The 9186-nt window shown below is 43.4% G+C and overlaps 1 non-coding gene across 1 annotated transcript; it reads right to left on the bottom strand.

The window, feature by feature from the left end:
- Positions 1-5798: 5798 nt before the first annotated feature.
- Positions 5799-5870, bottom strand: TRNAS-GGA. The gene has a single exon. It is a non-coding gene; the product is annotated as a tRNA-Ser (tRNA).
- Between the last annotated feature and the right edge of the window lie 3316 nt (positions 5871-9186).

Below are 9186 nucleotides of genomic sequence, written 5' to 3'. Positions count from 1 at the left end.
AGTACCAAAATCTGACAAAGATCCCACAAAAAAAGAAAACTACAGGCCAATATCACGGATGAACATAGATGCAAAAATCCTTAACAAAATTCTAGCAATCAGAATCCAACAACACATTAAAAAGATCATACACCATGACCAAGTGGGCTTTATCCCAGGGATGCAAGGATTCTTCAATATCCACAAATCAATCAATGTAATACACCACGTTAACAAATTGAAAAATAGAAACCATATGATTATCTCAATAGATGCAGAGAAAGCCTTTGACAAAATTCAACATCCATTTATGATAAAAACTCTCCAGAAAGCAGGAATAGAAGGAACATACCTCAACATGATAAAAGCTACATATGACAAACCCACAGCAAACATTATCCTCAATGGTAAAATTGAAAGCATTTCCTCTAAAGTCAGGAACAAGACAAGGGTGCCCACTTTCACCATTACTATTCAACATAGTTTTGGAAGTTTTGGCCACAGCAATCAGAGCAGAAAAAGAAATAAAAGGAATCCAAATTGGAAAAGAAGAAGTAAAACTCTCACTATTTGCAGATGACATGATCCTCTACATAGAAAACCATATAAGTGATTTCTTATGGTATCTGTCTTCTTCTGTCTGGCTTACTTCACTTAGTGTGGTCATCTCTAGGTCCATCCATGTTGAGGCAGATGGTATCATTTCATCCTTTTTTATAGCTGAGCAGTATTTGACTGTAAATATGTAGCATCGCTCTCTTATCCATCCCTCTGTTGCTGGACATCTAGGCTGCTTCCAAGTCCGGGATATTATAAACAGTGCTGCAGTCAACAGTGGAGTCCATGTGTCTATTTCAGCTACGTTTTTCTCAGAGGATATGCCCGGTGGTAGGGTTGCTGGGTCATATGGTACTTTTATTTCTAGTTTCCATAAGCAATCTCCATACTGTTCTCCACGGCTGCTGTACCAAACTTACATTCCCACCAATAGTGTAGGAGGGTCAGTTTTCTCCACACCCTCTCCAGTCTGTTTGCAGACTTTGTGATGATGGCTATCGTGACTGGTGTGAGGTGATACCTCATTGCGGTTCTGATTTGCATCTCTCTAAGAGTGAGTGATGCTGAGCACCTTTTCATGTGTTTATTAGCCCTCTGTAAGGCTTCTTTGGAGAAATGTCTGTTTAGATCTTCTGTCCCTCCCCTCCTTTTTTTTCATTGGGTTGGTTGGTTTAATCAGTGGATGGGCTCCACTGGGCTCATTTAACCTGCTCCCAAGAACCTGTGTTTATGAGGTACTCCACTGGTCCTTCTCCACCAACTTCTGATCTTCTGTTACTTCTAATATCTCACTACTGAGTATGTCCATCCCCTGGCAAGCTTGCTGTGATGGGAGATGAAGGGACAGGGTTGTTTCCATGGCAACTCAGCATAGCAACTCTAATTATACGCTCACAGAGACTCTAATTATATGCTCCCGGCAATGGATCATCCCCAATGTCTACCACATAATCCGATGAGCCCAGCCTCTGAGATGAAATGCACCATTTTCTAATTAATCACAAGCTACAAGTACAGGGTGGAGGACTTTTCAATTACACTGAAACCACTCAGAAGTGTTGTCCTGTGGCTCCCTGACTAACGCTTTGGAGGCAGCTGAATGAGGTGACTAAATGGTGGACATACCGTCATAAATAGATCTGAGATGAGCCCTGGTCTTATACTCTGGTTGCTGGAATGAGGCTAAGAGTATGTGCACAGCTGCTAGAGAGTTTAGCAATAAAGGCTTTTACCCTAGTCCTTATCTGAAGACTGCTAAGTTCTCTCGTAGCCCTAATTTTCCATTTCCATATCTATAAACTGCAGTCAATGAATAACATCATCTCCTGACCCTGCTACGAAAAGTCACATCAGGTTGCTTTTTGTTGTCTACTTGATTTTATGGTTTAACCATGATTTTTCCAGTCGTCATGTGTGGATGTGAGAGTTGGACCCTAAAAAACACTGAGTGCTGGAGAATGGATGCTTGCTTTCCAATTATGGTGCTGGAGAAGATCCTTTAGAGTCCCTTGGACTGCAAGGAGATCCAACCAGTCTATCCTAAAGGAGATCAACCATGAATTGTCATTGGAAGGACTGATGCTGAAGCTCCAATACTTTGGCCACCTGATGCGAAGAACTGACTCATTGGAAAAGACCCTGAAGCTGGGAAAGATTGAAGGCAGGAGGAGAAGGGGGCTACAGAGGATGAGATGGTTAGATGGCATCACCGACTTGATGGACAAGAGTTCGAGCAAACTCTGGGAGACGGTGAAGGACAGGGAAGCCTGGCGTGCTGCAGTCCATGAGGCTGCAAAGAGTTGGACACAACTGAGCTGAGCGACTGAACAACAGTAGCAGCCAAGTGTTAGCCAGAGCACGTCTGACCTTTCGTTTCAGCATGTGGCATCTGGTTCCCTGACCAGGTATTGAACCTGGGGATGCAGCATCTTAAGATAGTGGACCACGAGGGAAGTCCCAGATCAAATGCCAGCTAGCAATGGTGCCCACCCAAAATCTCCTGATTTAATCTAACTCCAACCTCAAGTCCTGACAACCTCCATCCTGCCTTAATAATCACAAGAGTCCCTTATGACCACCTGTACTGCTTTATACTCCTGAGTCTAATGGATCAGGTTCATCTTCCCCCATGAGAACATGGAAGCCGTTGTAGCTAAAGATAAACTCTGTCACAGCAGTGGCAATGCAGACATAGAGAAGAGACAGATGGACATGGCTGGGAGCTGGGAAAGGAGAGGGTATGGAGGTATGGAGAGAGGAACATGGAACCGTACATTGCCATCTTTAAAACAGAGAGCCAACGGGAATGACTCAGGGAGTTTAAAGTGCACAGCCAATGGGCATTTGCTGTATGACTCAGGGAACTCAACCTGGGAGTCCATAACAAACGAGAGTGGGCGGGAGGTGGGAAGGAGGTTCAGGTGGGAGGGGACAGGGGTCAATCTGTGGCCGATTCGTGTTGATGTTTGGTAGAAATGAACACAGCACTGTAAGGCAATCATCCGTCAGTTAAAAATAAATAAAGTTCAGGATGGGGGACACACATACACCCGTGGCTGATTCATGTGAAGGTATGGCAAAAACCACTACAATATTGCAAAGTAATTAGCCTCCCATTAAAATAAATAAATTAACTTACCAAAATAAATAAAGGTTTAAAATTTTAATTAAAAGAGAAAAACAAAACTGATGCCTCTGTCTTCAGGCTTAGACATATACAGCAACGAAATAAACACCTGTTTTGCAGGGAATCAGTGTCGTAACACACTGAATTGTACCTGACCTGTAGCGAAGAGTCAACGTGAGTTGCATTTATGTGTCTACAATATTAAGGATGCCGTTTGCAGAGATGTGGGAGGACCTAGAGAGTGTCACACAGAGTGAAGGAAGTCAGAGAAAAACAAATTATCTTACATTAAGGCATGTGAGCGGAATCTAGAAAAAACTGTGTACATAATCTTGTTTGCAAAGCAGAAACAGAGACACGAATGTAGAGAACAAACGTGTGGTCACAAAGAGGGGAAAGGGAGACGGATAAATAGGGAGATTCAGGTTGACCTACATACTACTGATAATATGTATAAGATCGATGCAGGATACTGGATGCTTGGGGCTGGTGCACTGGGACGACCCAGATGGAGGGTATGGGGAGGGAGCAGGGAGGAGGGTTCAGGATGGGGAACACAGGTATACCTGTGGCAGATTCATTTTGATATTTGGCAAAACTAATACAATATTGTAAAGTTTAAAAATAAAATAAAATAAAAAAAAAAAAGATAACTAGTGAGAGCCTACTGGGTTCCACAGTGAGAACCTGTGGGTGGCTAAAACGGGAGAGAAAGCCACAGAAAGAGGGGATATAGCCACACGTACAGCTGACTCCCTTTGCTGTAAGCAGAAACTAATACAACATTGTAAGTGAAGTGAAGTCACTCAGTCGTGTCCGACTCGTTGCGACGGCGTGGACTGTAGCCCACCAGGCTCCTCCGTCCATGGGATTGTCCAGGCAAGAATACTGGAGTGGGTTCCCATTTCCTCCTCCAGGGTCTTGATCTTCCCGACCCAGGGATCAAACCCAGGTCTCCTGCACTGCAGGCGGACGCTTTAACCTCTGAGCCACCAGGGAAAAATACAACATTGTAAAGCAACTATAATAAAAAAAAAAAATAGCAAGGAGACCTCTGACATCATTGTCTATGTCATATTAGTCACACCAGGGGAGACGGAAATTCTCTTTATTGTAAAATTCATTGTTTCAAGGAATGCTTACCAAAACCCAAAGAGGTCTTATTACTCCAGCCTTCCAGACAGTAGCATGAACTCACCCTGGACTGTAAAGATGACACTTTAGACAAGATCCACCTTGCTCACACGTACCCTTTCAAGTCACCATCTTTACCACGAGTTGAGTAAGGCACAGAAATCCCCCTGTCTTCTGAAGGAAACGACTATTTAAGAAGGGAGAGAATGCAAATGTAGGAAAAATATAGTATGAGCCCTGGGAACGTGATGGTATTTGACATTTTTAGGTCCAAGCAAATGTCAGCTCCATATGGTTCCCTCTCATAGCTGCTAAGAAGAGATGCTTTGGTTTCAAGTGAGTGGTCCTGACATTCAGAATCTAAGTCAGAGATGCTTCTTCTTTTCTGGGTCACAGCCTTCTCCAAGGAGTTATACCTTTCCATGGAAAATACATTCTCATGTAGTCACTCAAGTGCCATAAAGGTTGGCGGGGAGGAGTTTCCCCAAGATCCGTTGGGCTTAGCTGAGAGTATCTAGATCCAACGATGCAAAATTATCTTCATCTCAACAGAAAAAGGTGATATATATGAAAGGTTCATGGAGTCAGATTTCTAGAACTAACTGGAAATTTGAAATTCAGACTAAGAGGCAGAAAATCAGATGTAAAACAGTCACGGAATTGTAACACACAGCACAGGGAATCCAGTCACTAACACTGTGAAAACTCTGCAGGGTGTATAATATATAAATGATACCAAATTGCTACGTTGTACACCTCAAACTACCAGGGTAAATCAACTATGCTTCGATAAAAATAAATAAAACGGAGCATCTTTCTTTTCCAGTCTAAACATATCCTCAAGGGACTGGCCTGTTTACTGACAGCCATTCGGGCCATAAATACGGAAAGCAGGCTTTCTATTATTTGGGAGGAATGTATTTAGCCTGGACGCTTTTCCCAGGAAAATAACAACCATGTACCTTTCTTTAGAAAACGAAGTGACCTGGCTGAGACAAGATTATAGTATTTAATGTAACAGTCAGGATCTGATAAGCAATTGTTTGGACGTTTCAAATTTCACAGACAGAGAAAAGTGATTGTGCAATAGATGGAAAGATGGGAAGATCTCGGGCCAGCATTTCAAACCTGAGACTTGTCATTAATCCTTCTCTCCCTGTCTACTGACTACTCATTTGTCTACAGATAAGATCCACATGTTTATAATTAGGTTAAGACTACCGGATCTATATGGGTTGCCTGGAAACCACAGTCCACGGTCAGCAACACAGAGACCTACATCACTTTTAAGGTTATCACTTCCTAAGAAGCCTCCTACACTTGGCAGGAACGTAAGCTGCTACAGGTTCTGTGGATAACAGTATGGAAGTGAAGTGAAGTCGCTCAGTCATGTCTGACTCTTTGCGACCCCATGGACTGTAGCCTACCGGGCTCCTCCCTCCATGGGATTCTCCAGGCAAGAGTACTGGAGTGGATTGCCATTTTCCTTCTCCAGGGGATCTTCCCGACCCAGGGATCGAACCTGGGCCTCCCGCATTCCAGGCAGACGCTTTAACCTCTGAGCCACCAGGGACTAGGAGTATGGAGGTTCCTTAAAAAAAACGAAAAACAGAGCTAACCCATGATCCAGCAGTCCCACTCCTGGGCAGACGTCCAGAGAAAGCTATAACTGGAAAAGATACATTCACCCCGACGTTCACAGCTGCACTATTTACGACAACAGCAAAGACAACCTACATGCCCATCAAGAGAAGAACGGATAATGAGATGCTTTTTACATATGTACAGTGGAACAGAACTCAGCCGTAAAAAAACATTTTGCAGTAACATGACCTAGAGATTACCTAGAGATTACCATACTCCGTGAAATGAGTCACACAGGAGAAAAATTAACGTCACGTGGTATCACTTACATGTGGAATCCAAAACATTATACAAATGAGCTAATATGCAAAACAGAAATAGAGTCTCAGACATGAAAAACAAAACTTATGGTCACCAAACGGAATGGTGGGGTATAAATTAGGAGTTTGGGATTAAAATATACACACTGCTGTTGCTGCTGCTGCTGCTGCTAAGTCGCTTCAGTCGTGTCCGACTCTGTGCGACCCCATAGACGGCAGCCCACCAGGCTCCCCCATCCCTGGGATTCTCCAGGCAAGAACACTGGAGTGGGTTGCCATTTCCTTCTCCAATGCATGAAAGTGAAAAGTGAAAATGAAGTCGGTCAGTCGCGTCCGACCCTTAGCGACCCCATGGACTGCAGCCCACCAGGCTCCTCCGCCCATGGGATTTTCCAAGCAAGCATACTGGAGTGGGTTGCCGTTGCCTTCTCCAAATATACACACTACTATATATAAAATAGATAACCAGCAAGGACCTACTGTAAAGCAGAGGTCATTCTACTCAGTCTTTTATATTAACCTGTAAGGGAAGAGAATTTGGAAAAAACATAGATAACATATGTAAGCATAACTGAATTACTTCGCTGTACATCTGAAACTAACAAAACATTATAAATCAATTACACTTCAATTTAAAAAAAAAAAAAAAGAAAGAAAGAAAAGAAGGCTGAGAAAAGGCAGTTCCAAAAAAAATACATGTAAGAGGCACCACCAAAGCAGAAAGTCATCTGATGTTATGGTATGAGATAACAGAAGGCTGTGAAGGTAACAAATTCTCTGTGCCTAATGGCTACATGCAGACTTTCACAAGCAGAGTGTACCTTGTCTGCTCTTATTTTCCTTTCTGGTAGGTTATACTTGTTCTGATTGCCTTCACTGAAATGCAATTCGGTGTCTGTTGAGTCTAATGAAAACATTCAGCTTGTTTTCCTTTTTTTTTTAACGCCATCTTATAAACATTTTTCATAAAATAAAAACATTGTTACCAATTAATATGGTAAAAACGCTCTGTGCTTAGACTGTTGGGGTAAAAGCTTTTAAACTATTATATGTACAATGCTACTTAACCAGTGTGGTTATCGGGTTTTCATTAATCTCTTTCTTTACCAACCAAAACTAAATATAAAATGAGCCAAGTAGCAAAAAGGTCAATTCGAAAGCAACAAACAACAGCCTGTCTGCCTCACAGTGAAAGTGAAACTGGCTCAGTCGCGTCCGACTCTTTGCGACCCCACGGACCATACAGTCCATGGAATTCTCCAGGCCAGAATACTGGAGTGGGTAGCCTATCCCTTCTCCAGGGGATTTTCCAAACCCAGGGATCAAACCCAGGTCTCCCGCATTGCACTGGGATTCTTTACCAGCTGGGCCATCAGGGAAGCCCAAGAAAACTGGAGTGGGTAGCCTCTCCCTTCTCCAGGAGATCTTCCCGACCCAGGGGTCAAACTGGGACAGCCTGCATTGCAGATGGACTCTTTACCAACTGAACTACTGGAGAAGTGGAAAGCAGCGAATGAGACAACTGGTCTACCCTGCCGTAGATGGGTCACTAATGATTGCTACCTTCAAATGCGAAGGGCCCCTGATATCATTCCCTTGGAAGGTTCAAGAATTACTCCGATTCATAAAGCGCAAGCAAGGGGGTGAAAAGGCATGTCTTCCCAGTCAGCTGGACAATGCGGCCCCCGACAAAAGGAAAAAAATTTCCTTCCCTAGGGCAGGAGGCTGGGAGACATCCCAGAGGCAAACCACTCAAGAGAAAACACAAGGTCAGGGCAGACAAAGACACAGGGAGCCCAGAAGGCATGACAGCATCTGTCTAGAGCAAATATTCTCCTTGCATCATTCACTCCACCCCCTGCCCATGTCCAGAAACCAAACACCTGGAACAGTAAACCCATGAGGAGTCAAACTCTGGGAGCTGGTGATGGACAGGGAGGCCTGGCATGCTGCAGTCCACGGGGTCGCAAAGAGTCAGACATGACTGAGCAACTGGACTCAACTGAACTGAGGAGTCAAAATGCAAGCTGAGGCAAGATAAATGAAGAAATACATGATCTCATTTTGCAACACTGCAATGATGATGCCAAAATAGAGTTGTGACCACCGGAATTACACATATCGAAGATTGAAAAGGAAATCCAAGAGAACCCCCGCCCCCACATCTTTCTTTACCTCTGCTCTGATGCATAAAGGCTGCAATGATTCATATCTCCACCTCTTAAGTTATCAACACTTTAGACAAATGCACATTTTAAATAATTCACTCAATGATTTTCAAAAATAAAGTAAGCCTACCCTCTTTGTTTTAAGCCGAACTCACTGGCGGATAGCCTGTAATTTGGTTAAAAAAAAAGAAAAGAAATCATCTCTCACATGCATTTGTCAATCCAAAAATTATTTGCTAGGAAATATTTGTTTCCCTTGTAGCTCAGTTGGTAAAGAATCTGCCTGCAGTGCAGGAGACCAGGGTTCTATGACTGAGGCAGAAAGATCCCCTGGAGAAGGAAATGGCTCCCCACTCCAGTATTTTTACCTGGACAATCCCACGGACAGAGAAGCATAGCAGGCTACAGTCCATGGAGTCGCAAGAGTCAGACATGACTTAGCGACTAAAGAGAGAGAGAGAAGAACCATTTGGGAAAAAAAAAATGACATTAAGCATGAGAAATACAATGATAGAGGACTTCCCTGGTCATCCACTGGCTGACTTTTTGTTTCCAATGCAGAGGGCCCAAGTTGGATCCTTGGTCCGGGACCTACAGTGAACAAGACCCTACTCAAAGTTGACCATGCTGCAACCGAAGACCCCTTTTCCAGTGGTCATGTATGGATGTGAAAGTTGGACTACAAAGAAAGCTAAATGCCAAAGAATTGATGCTTTTGAACTGTGGTGTTGGAGAAGACTCTTGAGAGTCCCTTGGACAGCAAGGAGATCCAACCAGTCCATCCTAAAGGAAATCAGTCCTGAATATTCATTGGAAG

The sequence above is a fragment of the Bison bison genome, unplaced genomic scaffold, assembly GCF_000754665.1.
Source record: "Bison bison bison isolate TAMUID 2011002044 unplaced genomic scaffold, Bison_UMD1.0 scf7180017863998, whole genome shotgun sequence".
NCBI lineage: Eukaryota > Metazoa > Chordata > Mammalia > Artiodactyla > Bovidae > Bison > Bison bison.
Note: the sequence above shows the minus strand (reverse complement) of the source record. Positions and strands in the feature narration are given on the sequence as shown.